The sequence below is a fragment of the Lithobates pipiens genome, unplaced genomic scaffold (assembly GCF_037356315.1).
Source record: "Lithobates pipiens isolate NorthernLeopardFrog02 unplaced genomic scaffold, aLitPip1_a1.2 Scaffold_25, whole genome shotgun sequence".
Classification (NCBI taxonomy): Eukaryota; Metazoa; Chordata; class Amphibia; order Anura; family Ranidae; genus Lithobates; species Lithobates pipiens.
This window is the reverse complement of record NW_027507787.1, coordinates 109,385,318-109,399,024: the sequence shown is the minus strand read 5'-3', so window position 1 is coordinate 109,399,024 and position 13,707 is coordinate 109,385,318. Positions and strand designations below refer to the sequence as shown.

The 13,707-nt window shown below is 49.0% G+C and overlaps 3 pseudogenes; all 3 read left to right on the top strand.

Moving 5' to 3' along the window:
* Positions 1-9,358: 9,358 nt before the first annotated feature.
* Positions 9,359-9,477, top strand: LOC143931863 (5S ribosomal RNA; annotated as a pseudogene).
* Positions 9,478-9,540: 63 nt separating this feature from the next.
* LOC143932101 (5S ribosomal RNA) lies at positions 9,541-9,660 on the top strand (annotated as a pseudogene).
* Positions 9,661-9,758: 98 nt separating this feature from the next.
* Positions 9,759-9,877, top strand: LOC143931503 (5S ribosomal RNA; annotated as a pseudogene).
* The last annotated feature ends 3,830 nt before the right edge of the window (positions 9,878-13,707 follow it).

Below are 13,707 nucleotides of genomic sequence, written 5' to 3'. Positions count from 1 at the left end.
TCCGTTGCCAAATGGCTGGGGCAGAGGCTACACCAAACACCATCCGATTGTACTCATACAGTCCCTTGTGGGTGTTGATGGTCAGAAACTTGCGGGAAGAAGGATGGACCTCAAACTGTAAATATGCTTGTTTGAGATCAAGCTTGGTGAACTTTTGACCCCCTGCAAGAGAGGCAAAAATGTCATCTACTCTGGGTAGAGGGTACTGGTCTATTTCCAGTTGGGAGTTCAGTGCCATGTGGAAATCGCCACAAATGCGCAAGTCCCCATTCGCTTTCTTCACTGGTACAACAGGTGATGCCCACTCGCTGTGCTCTACCTTTGAGATGACACCTTGTTCCTCCAGCCGACTTAGTTCTGCTTCCACTCCTGCTCGGAGTGCGAAAGGTACTGTGCGAGCTTTGAAGAACTTAGGCTGGGCGTTGGGTTTCAGCTTGAGTCTCACACAGTCATGCTTTATTTTCCCCAACTGGTCATCAAAGATCTTTGGGAACCGCTGCTTCAGGGACACCACCCATCCCTCATTATCTCCTAATGGAATTGTCACAGTGTTACAGGGATTTATAGCGATGTCTGGCATACCAAAGTGAGCAATCCAGTCTCTCCCAAAGAGAGGGGGTCCCCCATTCTCTAGTATATATAATGGCAGTCTCTTTGTCTGACCCTTGTACAATACCTGCACTTTTGCATAACCCAGTGGGTGGAGTATCTGCTTTGAGTATGTCTGCAGTTTGATTGGCATTGGGCGGACAGTTGTTCGGGTCTGAAGTTGTCTCCATTGTTTCTGAGTGATAACTGAAACTGCTGCTCCTGTGTCTACATCCATCTTTAGTTTCTTTCCCTCAATGGTTACCTCTACAGTCATTGCAGAGGGTGCTGAATGCATATGATGTATGTCTAAACTGTGGAGCACTTCCTCATCCTCTGACTCAGATGATGATGTATATCTTCCCACCATATAGGTCTTTGTCTTGGGGTTCAGAGGTTGTTTATCTCGCACCTTCTTGCTCCGGCAAACTCGTTTCAGATGTCCTGTTTTACCACAGTTATGACAGGTCTGATCCTTAAACCTGCAGACTTTGTGATCATGGTCTGTATTCCCACAACGGTAGCAAGCTGACCCCCGGCTTGGTGGAGGTCTGTATTTCCAGTTTGTGACTGTGGGCTTGACTGCTGTTCTGAAAACTTCTTGTTTCACCTCTTCCCTTCTGCCCTGAGAGTTCAATTCCTATCTTTCACAGCCATTTCCATCATTGAAGCTATCTCAATTGCCTTTGCAAGGGTAAGGTCTTTCTCTGTTAACAGTCTCTTTTGGCTAGAGTCACAATTCAGTCCCATGACAAACTTATCTCTCAGTGCAGTAGGTAGGTACTCCCCAAAAGAACAGGTAGAGGCTAGTCTGCGAAGGGCGAGCACATAAGCTGTAATTTCTTCACCTGGCTGCTGCTGCCTCTGATAAAAACGAAATCTTTCTGCAATCTCTAGTGGTTTAGGCTGGAAGTGACCCTCTAACAGTGTCAGGAGCTCTGCCAATGTCTTAGTTGCTGGTTTTACAGGGGAAAGGAGATCCCTGAGAGTGTCATATGTCTGAGCACCGACCACTGTCAGAAATACTGCTACTTGCCTTTCACCTGGGATGCCATTTGCACTGAAATACTGTTCCAGTCTCTCCACCCAGGAACTCCAGGATGTCTGTTCTCCATCAAATTCACTTAATGTCCCGATCAATGACATTTTCCTGCTGGGATCTGTGATTGCTTTTATCCAGGTGACAATCCACAATGTCTTTGTCTCTCTCTCAGACTGATAGACACTTTGTAAATCCCATCCTCGTCGCCACTGTTATATCCTCTGTGTTGTGAGAGACACAAGACTCTGGTCTGGAACAATGGAAGTTTATTTCAGTACTCACTGTACACTGCAACATGCATCTCAGGACAGTACATCTTATTAGGCTCTTACATGTGTCCAAGATGGCTACCATACCCCTTGACCCTTGGCATCACTCCTGGGTGGAGCCAGCCTTAAAGTGACAGTACATGTGGAACCCTTCAGGTATAACACTCATCTCCCCTTGACATCGGGAATGGGACCAGACAGGGTTGCCCCCTGTCGCCCCTATTATTCGCACTGTCATTGGAACCCTTTCTCTCCACAATTCGACAAAACTCAGACATAACGGGACTCCAAATGGGTACTATTGAGTGCAAGATATCTGCCTACGCGGATGACATGCTGTTCTCGCTGATGAATCCCAGAGTTTCCTTGCCAAATCTCCTTCGGGAATTCCAGATATACGGGATACTTCTTGAAATCAAAGGCCATGGGGGGTTACAGTCCCCCCGCAAACGTTAATAGACTTGCATCTAATTTTCGATTTAAATGGACCCATACAGCCCTTAAGTACTTAGGTACTTACATTCCACCGGACATCGCGCGTACGTTTATGTTGAACTTCCCCCCACCCCTTGTCACTAAGATCCACAGTTTGCTTCACGGGTGGCATTCTGGCCTCCATTCCTGGTTCAGGAGATGCAATCTCATTAAAATGAACATACTCCCTAAATTTACTTATCTTTTCCAAGCTCTCCCGATCCAGATTCCAGTCCCGTTTTTTAAGCAAGCTCAATCCTTGCTCACTCAATTTAACTGGGCCCACAAAAATCCCAGACTTAAGCGGTCACGGCTGACATTGTCTAAACAACAGGGAGGGTTGGTTCTCCCTGACTTGCGACGCTACTACCTGGCCTCCCATCTGGGGCGTGTATTGGACTGGAATCGAAACAAACTTTCTAAGCTCACTCCCGAATTCCGCTAAGAAGCGCCATGTGGGGGGGGGGGGCGTGGCCTGGACAGCAATGGAGTAGGACGCTTGTGACCTGAGCTTCGCTCCTACCGCGATCTCCTGTAGTGATCCTGGGTGCCCACTGACTATTTTACCTACGATCTTACCGGTGTAATACCCGCTACTTTCTCGTGCATACATTGGGACGATGTCTCCGACGAAGAAGCAGTCTGCAGCAGCGGCATCTCTTGAAAAGTTCCGGCGGTACCATGAGGGCCAACATGGCGAACAGTCCACTCCGGCTGCAGAACCTGCTACCTCTGACACGGCGAAGGTGCTTGAGGCGATTTCTACCTGCCAGACCACACTGACAACTAAGCTTGAGGAGGTTAAGGTGGATGTCTCACATTATCCGACAGGACATGGCTAAACTGCGTGACAGAGTGAAGGAAACTGAAACCCGGATCAGTCAGGCCGAAGATGTCCTGTTCCCTCTGCAGCATGCCCAGGAGGATGTGCAAAGGCAGCTCCAGCAGCTGGCCCAGAAACAGGACGACCTTGAGAATAGGGCCCGTAGATCTAACCTCCGCTTTATCGGCCTGCCAGAGGGCTCCGAGGGGGCTGACCCGGCGACATTTTTGGAATCTCTCCTGATTAGGGCCTACAGTAGGGAGGCGTATTCTACCTCATTTATTATTGAAAGGGCCCACAGAATGCCTGCCTGCCCGCCGCCGGAGGGGGCACCTCCACGCACGTGCATTGCTAAGCTGCTAAATTACCGGGATAGGGATGCCATCCTTCGCCTTACTCGTGAAAAAGGCAACATCCCGTTTCAGAACGGACATATCTCAGTGTTTCCTGACTTCTCCGCAGAAGTTCAAAAACGTCGTTCCCGATTCGTGGAAGTCAAGAGGCGCCTCAGGGCACATCACCTCAAGTACGCCATGTTGTACCCGGCCAGACTCCGCGTAGTGGGGGAAGATAGGGCCTACTTTTTTGAAGATCCTGAGATGGCGGTTTCCTGGTTGGACCAGAGAGACGCGGCTCGAAATCGGCCACCTCGAGACTAAAATCGTTGGAAGATTTGTGAGTACTCTATTTGCTCCCCCCTTTCTATTTGCCCGTGTGCAAGCAGATCGCTGTTGGACTGCCTATGCGTGGTTCATTATCCTCAGTCCCTGAATTGATGCTTCTGTTCCCCCTCTCTAACATGGAAGAGCGTTGCTCTTGTTGACTGAACATGTACTGCTGCCTATGGCCACGCTCTGCGGGCATCCCCCTGTTTCGTTACACAATACCCCTTCCCCCTCCCTCTTAGTTTGGGGGACCCGCTTGGCGGGCTCTATTGGGCCCTTTCCCTGGGGGGGTGGGGGGGACGCGGGTCATCTGGACTTGCTGCATGGGACTGCAGAACTTTGACTTTCTCCTGATACATGCCCTTTACTGGACTGTTATGTCCTGCTGCTGAACTGGGCACCGCACCAATGGGAGTGGGGTGGGAAATGGACGCATGGTCCGGCTCCGGCCTACAAGCCGGGTTATGATGGGAGAAGACTTGGTCTTGTCACTGGGTCCATATCTGGCAAAGTCCACCCCCGTGACTTATTGTTATTGACATTGCCTAGTGTTCTATGGTTTGTTTTGGGAAGGGAGCTCCAGCCAAGTTGGGGTGGCTGAGAGCAGGGAGGGTGGGAATGGGTTGTAGTTATTATGTTATAGTATGTTATGTTTTATGCTTAGTTTATGGCACAAGCTTTATTTGGTTATGGAACAGACAAATGTCTCTTTTTCATGTATACTCTGATGAATATGGGAATGGATACTGCTTTGACGGGTGGTTTGGATACTATTTTCCTCCTTGTGATATTGGCTGAGACCACGCCATGGGTACCCTGAAGTTGCTGACGTGGAATGTCAGGGGGATTCGGGATAAAATTAAGAGGGCGGCAGTGTTTGGGTGTCTCAAAACTTATAGAGCGGATATCACAGTCCTGGTGGAGACGCATGTAACTGGGAGATTGCAATTAGCTTTGCGTCGCCCGTGGATTGGATGGGCCTACCACGCCACCCATACGTCCTATTCTCGCGGGGTGTCTGTATTGATATCTAAAACGGCACAGTTTTCCTTGGTTTCTTTGCAGACAGACCCGCAGGGCAGATATATATTTATACACTGCTTATTGCACGGAGAACAGTACATTATTCTCGCCTATTATGTACCCCCGCCTTACGATCATAGACTAATTACAGAGGGATTATCTTTTATGGCTCAACACCCTAATGTCCCAGCAATTTGGCTGGGTGATTTTAATATGGTTTTGAATCCGGGGGTGGATAGAATGAGCTCTACTCGAGGGGATCATTTACCGGGAGATACTGGCCTAGGTCGCACGTTTCAGGAATTCTCTCTTACAGATCTGTGGCAATTTAAATATCAGGCTAAACGTGTTTACTCCTGTTTCTCTGCAACTCACTCCACCATGTCACGTATAGATTATATTGCTGTGTCCGCCCAGTTGTTACCCAGGCTAGTAGACACGGGCTATTATGCTAGATCATTGTCAGACCACGCTCCTTGCTGGGCAACTTTTTCCTTGACCCGACCTACTGGACCGAAACCATGGCGGCTTCACCCCTTCTGGTTAACCGCCTTGAGTGACAGCGAAGACTTAGGGGACGAATTGGGTTTTTTCTTTACTACTAATCAGGGGACGGCTCCGGTTGACTGTACCTGGGAGGCTTTTAAACTGCACGTACGCTCCCCTTTAACACACCGGATTAACCGGTTGAAGCGTACCTCCAAGACTTTGCTATCTAATGCCCTACGGGAGCTGGCCTCGGTGACCACTGACTTCACTACTGACCCCACACCTGCTAAGGCCCAGGTATTACGACACCACACAAGGCTAGTAGATCACCTCCACATTGAACAGGCTAAGCAAAAGTTGTTTTTTGTTAAGCAACGGGTGTTTGAACAAGGAGAGAGGGCGGGAAAGTTGCTGGCCTACTTGGCGCATCGGGACTCCAAGCCCCCGGTGGTGGTTTCGTTGACTGACAATGGGGGTGAGGAGGTGACTGATCCGCCAACAGTGGCCACCATGTTTCGTGCTTACTATGCTGCCCTTTATGAGTCGCAGGTACATAGGCCGAGGACTGAGACGGGGGCGTACCTCCGAGATATCTCTCTTCCCCACCTGTCTGAGGCTCAGGTTGAGTCTCTTGAGGCCCCGATATCGGCAGATGAGATTAGGCTAGCGGTGGCATCCCTTGCAACGGCTAAGGCCCCTGGACTGGATGGTATTCCCCTGGATTTCTATGCCCACTACTCTGAGACACTAGTGCCAGAATTGTTGAGATTATATACACATATTTGACTCCGGGTCCCTACCTGATACTCTACGGCAGGCAGTTATTATAGTGATACCCAAGCCAGGAAAGGATCCCCACTCCCCGGATTCCTATCGCCCCATCTCGCTGCTCCAAGCAGATATTAAAATTTTGGCTAAAGTACTTGCCACCCGTCTGAGTGGAGTCATCCTATCACTTGTTCACCCGGATCAAACGGGATTTATGCCCGGGAAAAACACGGCCATTAATATCCGCCGGTTATATATGAATATCCAGGCTGAGCATGACAGAGTAGGCTCGAGGGTGGTGGTGTCACTGGATGCCGCTAAGGCGTTTGATTCCATTGAGTGGAATTATCTTTGGGAATGCTTGGGTAAATTTGGGTTTGGCCCCAATTTTGTTAAATGGATTACTCTCCTATACTATCGCCCAATGGCTAGAGTAGCGGTTAACGGATGGGTGTCGGACCCCTTTCAGCTGGGCCGTGGCACACGTCAGGGTTGTCTCCTATGTTATATGCTTTGGCGGCAGAACCGTTGGCTGCTGCACTTCGGGCACACCCGGCTGTAGTAGGCCTCCGACGCGGTTCTCTGGTGGAATCGGTAAGTATTTATGCGGATGATACTTTACTGTATTTAGAGGACTCGGGTCGGTCGTTGGAGGCTGCCCTGGGGGTCATAGAGGAGTTTGGTGGTCATTCCGGTCTGCGTATTAATTGGACCAAGTCGCAGGTTCTACCCATTGACTTGTTCTCCCCGGACCGGGATGCAGCTTCTCTCCCGCTCTCCAGGGTATCCTCCATTCAGTATTTGGGAGTGCAGGTTACAAGGGAACCTGGGGAGTATATTCATCTTAATCTTGAACCACTGCTTCTGTATGTGCGGGAGAAGACTAAGGCATGGTCCCGTCTCCCCATTGGGGTTATGGGACGGATCAATATTACTAAAATGATCCTCCTGCTGAAACTCCTTTATGTACTTTGGCATTCCCCTGTCATGGTCCCTGTGGCGTTCTTTAAAACATTAGACGGTGTCTTAAACACCTTTATCTGGGGCCCATCTAGACATAAGTTGGCATGGAACACACTTAAAAACCCGACCTCTATGGGGGGACTGGCTCTCCCTGATTTCCACACATACTACATAGCAGCCCAGATTTCCCATTTTTATCACCTCCATAGAGCGGATATTCACAGATATCAGGCCTTGGTGGGCGGGAGGGCTGAATCCCTTGTTGATACTCCCCTTCAGATGATTTTTCGGGGTGGTGGGGTTAGGGATGCCCGGTCCCGGATCCTGCCACACCACCCCATTTGTGGATAAATGGTGGGGTCGACTCCTCCTCCTGACTACTTAATAGGTTGTAGAGGAGGGAGAGGGTGTGTCGCACAGGTTCCTTTTTGTGACAGATGGATTCATAGGGCGTCAGGTCTCTAGGAGTGTAGGGGGCCCTTTGTATGGCCAAAAAAAAGTGACGAAGTTGATAAGCACTAAACAAGTCAAGCGGAGGGTCAGAAAGCTCGGCGACAGTTTGCGTGGTCGGGAGCCCTCCCGAGGGCCACACGTCTCCCAGACGCTGTTTCCTCACCACTGTCAACTGTCGCAGTTTCTTGTTGGTAAATCCCGGTGGGAAGTCTGGATTACCTATAACCGGAGTCATTGGTGATGGCAGGGGAGCAATGTGTGTGCAGGGGAACAACCTCCACACAACAGCCAACGTAGCTCCCACTACGGGGTGATCTCTGAGGTCTTTTGGTAGGGTGGACAGGAGCCACGGGGAGGTCAATAGGGGAATGGATCCATCCTCAATCTCCATCTCCACCCACTGCTTGTGTGGGCCATTACAATGCCAATCAACGACTCTCGCTAGCAGAGTCGCTCTGTTGTATTGTCTCAGATCTGGGAGACCCAGACCCCCCTTGTCCTTTGGTCTGGCAAGCAATTGCAAAAGGGCTCTGGGCGGTTTGCGCACCCAAATAAAGTCCCGGAGCAGCACCTGCAGTTGTCTGAAAAAAATTGGGGGTAACCGGATCGGTAATGTCTGGAACAAGTATAAGATCCGCGGGAGGGCCGTCATTTTGAATGCATTACAGCGCCCGAACCAGGTCAGTGTTAAAGCATGCCAGTTTCCCAAATCAGATTTCAGTCTATTCAGGAGAGGGACAAAATTAAGCGGGTACAATTGCGCCAAATCCGCTGTGATGTCAACGCCCAGGTAACGTATAGATTTTTCAGCTCAGTAGAATGGAAAAGCGGAGCGTAGCCTCTTGGCCTCACCATCCGGGACCGATATATTCAATACAGCCGACGGTGCAATTGATTTTATAGTTTGATAGGCTGCCGTATCGCCGGAGAGCCGTGAGTATATTGGGAAGCGAAATGTGTGGATTGGAGACGAAAAAAATTAGATCGTCAGCGTACGCCGCAATTTTGTGGTGTGCCCAGGGTTTGGATATACCAGTAATATTCGGGTCATTCCGAACGTGACACATAAGTGGTTCCAGTGTCAGAATAAAAATTAGGGGAGACAGAGGGCACCCCTGTCTCGTCCCATTAGTGATGGGGAAAGAGTCCGAGCACTCTGAAAGCACCCAATCTCGTCTGATCTTGGAGGCTAAGAAGAGTCAGGCCTGGTTAGTACCTGGATGGGAGACCACCTGGGAATACCAGTTATTGTAGGCTTCTTTTTATGTTGTTGGCGTTGATTCGTTTTGGTTTTTTTTCACTTGTTTCCCAAGGTGACCATCTTGGCATTTGTCAAGAGGGTTGAGAGTGCCCAAAGAGTTAGCTTACAGCAGCATCACCCTGAAAGAGCCCTATCTCTTCTCATCTCTGAGGCTAAGAAGGGTTGGGCCTAGTTAGTCCCTGGATGGGAGATGGCTTTGGAATACCATGTGCCGTAGTCTTCTTTTTATGTTGTTGACATTGACCTGTTTTTTTTCCGCTTGTTTCCCAAGGTGACTATCTTGGCATTTGTCAAGAGGGTTGAGAGTGCCCAAAGAGATTGCCTATGGGCACATAAGCCTGAAAGCGCCCGATCTCCTCTGATCTCAGAGGCTAAACAGGGTCGGGCCTTGCTAGTACCTGGATTGGAGACCACCTGGGAATACTAGGTGCTGAAGGCTTCTTTTTATGTTGTTGGCGTTGACTTGTTTTTTTTTTTGTTTGTTTACCAAGGTGACCATCTTGGTGTTTGTCAAGAGGGTTGAGAGTGCCTGAAGAGCTCGCCTATGGCCACATAACCCTGAAAGCACCAGATCTCGTCTGATCTCAGAGACTAAACAGGGTCGGGCCTTGTTAATACCTGGATGGGAGACCAGTTGGGAATACTAGGTGCTGTAGACTTCTTCTCATGTTGTTGGCGTTGACTTGATTTTTTTTTTTTGTTTCCCAGTGCCTGAAGAAATCTCCTGCGGCCACACCACCCTGAAAGAGCCCAATCTCATCTGATCTCAGAGGCTAAGCTGGGTTGGGACCAGTTTAGTACCTGGATGGGAGACCGCCTGGGATTTCCAGATGCCGTAGGCTTCTTTTTATGTTGTTGCCGTTGACCTTTTTTTTTCCGCTTGTTTCCAAGCTGACCATCTTGGTGTTTGTCAAGAGAGTTGAGAGTGCCTGAAGATATTGTCTACGGCCACATCACCCTGAATCTGTTCCATCTCATCTGATCTTGGAGGCTAAGCAGGGTCGGGCCTGGTTAATGCCTGGATGGGAGACCGCCTGGGAATACCAGGTGTCGTAGGCTTCTTTTTTTTTCAAATATAATTTTTTCGCCAAATAGGGTAAGACGGTCCCCCGAGTACATAATGCAACAGAGAAATACAGAGCAAAAAGCAGCTGAACAATACTTGATACAGGCATATTTGCAACTGTGAGTCTGCCTTCCATCAATTACAATGATTCGAGGCACGGATAAAGTACTGTACCAAGATGCAGGGTCACACAAACCCCAGGTCCCTCCGGCATAATCCATCCAGAGGAGGGGGGTGGGGCCGTCATTCCCAATTTTCCACTCTTTCCAAAAGAGAGAGGGGGTGGAGGGGGTGAGAGATAGGGGAGGAAGGCAGAAAAGAGAAGGGTTGAAAGATCAGAAAAGGAGAAGAGGGGACGAGACACGATGGCAGCCACTGTCCAAGGGGCCAGTCAAGGAAAGCTCAGAGCACTAAGGCGATAGCAGGCGACATCCTTCCAGCGAGAATATAAAGGTATTCCAGATGTCCCAGGTTTGTTTAAAAAATTCTTGTTTACCTTGTGATGTGAGGATCAAGTCCTCCATTTTTTTAATGTCCTCTATTTTCCTAAGCCAGTGAGTAATGAAAGGGGGGAACATTTTTTCCAATAGAGAGGGATGCAGGATTTCGCCGCATTTATCACATGCCGTAAAATTGATTTTTTTGTACTTCTTAATGGGAATCTGTGAATGGTGCAAGAGAAAGAATGCAGCCTCTTCCTGGATGGAGAAGTCTGTGAATTTTTGTGTTATGCATCAGATCTCTGTCCAGAAGTCCACCAAGCTGGGACAGGACCAAAAAATGTGCAGCAACGTGCCCTCTTCTTCTCCACACCTCCAGCATATGTTCGAGGAAGAGGGGAAACATTTCTGCAGCTTTGATGGTGTCAAATACCACCTGGTGAGAAGTTTAAAATTTGTCTCCTGTATCTTCGTGCACAGCGACATTTTGAGAGCCAAAGTGATAATGCGTTGTCTCTGTGCTGGGGAAAATGAGCAATTAAGGTCCTTTTCCCAGTTGGACAGACAGGTTAAGTGTGGGTAATCTGTTTGAGAGAGAATGTGGGCCAAAGGGCCTTCGCTCCTGCATAGAGTCTCAAACTCCGTCTGAGGGCGGGCAAACGTTTGAGGATTGGGGATGGAATGGAGAAAATTATGTCGTTGCGCCGCTCTCCAAAAAGGCAGTTGTAAAAGCCCTGTCGGATCTGTTAGGGTTGAGAAAGAAGGCCATTTTCCATCAATGACGAATTTAGATGCATTGTCTAGGTTGGAATTTCTAAGTGGGTCCCCAGTTCAAAGGTTGGATGGCCACATATAGGGAATAGGGGGAAGTCAAAGACGTGAGTGTGTTTTGGGTAGCGATCAGGTGACTGACTTTCAACTAAGCCCCTATAGTGGGATGTGACATAAATTCTGTGGGTAAATACTTATAGCACCACATGGCGCTTCTTTTTTTTTAACAGCACAAGTTTATTGAACAACTCAGTTATAACAAGATATTACAGTAGGTACAAACATTAGCCTCTTCATAGGTGATGGACATCTTACATTAAGGAAAATTAATGACAATGATAGTATAGACTCCAATATAGCTCACTCCACACATGTATGCAGATTTTCCACCCACCTATCCCATATTTTGCGGTATTTGGCTGGACACCCACGATTTCTATACACCAGTTTAATCAAGGGTAGCTTACTATTAATGCCCATTACCCATTCCCGCATAGTAGGCATGGTTGGACGCATCCAGTATTTAGCCACAAGCTTTCGTGCGGTAAACAGCGTAGAGTGCAAAAATGTAGCCAAGTATTGATCAACAGAGGTATCAGGAAATATACTAAGTAGGCAACTCTTAGGGTCAAGTTGAAGGGGTGAACCCATGTGGTCATGTAGAAACCTGACAATCTGCCCCCAATACTCCTGGACCAATGGGCATTGCCAGAGAAGATGGTAGAAAGTACCAGTCATACAAGAGCAACGGGGACACTTCGGGTTATAGTCAGGATGATACTTAGCTATCCGGATAGGGGTGAGATAGGACCTGTGTATCACATAGTACTGCGTTAGTCGGTCAGGTAGGCTAAGCGAAGCCTGTTGAACGTTCTCAAGGGCATCCTCCCATTCCTCCCCATCAAAGGGACCTATGTCCTCTTCCCATCTCAACCTGGCCCGTTCAGTGGTTTGCGCCACCAAGCGGGCCCGGAGTAGGCCGTATAGAGTCGAGATCAATTTAGCCGGTTCGTCTCCCATAATTACATCTGTCAAAGCCAGCGACTGTACATTCGGGAAGTCCTGAGAAAATTGCGCACGAAGCGCGTGTCGCAATTGCAAGTAGCGAAAGTGCATATGAGGGGGTATGTTAAATTCCACTTGCAGGGAGGGAAAATCCCTTACGCCCATAGGAGTCACCACCTGATACAGAAAAAGTATCCCTCTAGAAGCCCACAAGTCTACATCTGGTAAGCCAGACAACTCACGAAGCAGGGGGTTGCGCCATAGCGTTGTATGTGAGTGGTAATAGTCAGCTCCCAGTAATCTAAGGGCTAGTTTCCAAATACTCCGGTGGTGTGGCAGGATCCGGGACTGGGCATCCCTAACCCCACCACCCCGAAAAATCATCTGAAGGGGAGTATCAACAAGGGATTCAGCCCTCCCGCCCACCAAGGCCTGATATCTGTGACTATCCGCTCTATGGAGGTGATAAAAATGGGAAATCTGGGCTGCTATGTAGTATGTGTGGAAATCAGGGAGAGCCAGTCCCCCCATAGAGGTCGGGTTTTTAAGTGTGTTCCATGCCAACTTATGTCTAGATGGGCCCCAGATAAAGGTGTTTAAGACACCGTCTAATGTTTTAAAGAACGCCACGGGGACCATGACAGGGGAATGCCAAAGTACATAAAGGAGTTTCGGCAGGAGGATCATTTTAGTAATATTGATCTGTCCCATAACCCCAATGGGGAGACGGGACCATGCCTTAGTCTTCTCCCGCACATACAGAAGCAGTGGTTCAAGATTAAGATGAATATACTCCCCAGGTTCCCTCGTAACCTGCACTCCCAAATACTGAATGGAGGATACCCTGGAGAGCGGGAGAGAAGCTGCATCCCGGTCCGGGGAGAACAAGTCAATGGGTAGAACCTGCGACTTGGTCCAATTAATACGCAGACCGGAATGACCACCAAACTCCTCTATGACCCCCAGGGCAGCCTCCAACGACCGACCCGAGTCCTCTAAATACAGTAAAGTATCATCCGCATACATACTTACCGATTCCACCAGAGAACCGCGTCGGAGGCCTACTACAGCCGGGTGTGCCCGAAGTGCAGCAGCCAACGGTTATGCCGCCAAAGCATATAACATAGGAGACAACCCTGACGTGTGCCACGGCCCAGCTGAAAGGGGTTCGACACCCATCTGTTAACCGCTACTCTAGCCATTGGGCGATAGTATAGGAGAGTAATCCATTTAGCAAAATTGGGGCCAAACCCAAATTTACCCAAGCATTCCCAAAGATAATTCCACTCAATGGAATCAAACGCCTTAGCGGCATCCAGTGACACGACCACCCTCGAGCCTACTTTGTCATGCTCAGCCTGGATATTCATATATAACCGGCGGATATTAATGGCCGTGTTTTTCCCGGGCATAATCCGGGTGAACAAGTGATAGGATGACTCCACTCAGACGGTGGCAAGTACTTTAGCCAAAATTTTTATATCTGCTTGGAGCAGCGAGATGGGGCGATAGGAATCCGGGCAGTGGGGATCCTTTCCTGGCTTGGGTATCACTATAATAACTGCCTGCCGTAGAGTATCAGGTAGGGACCCGGAGTCAAATATGTG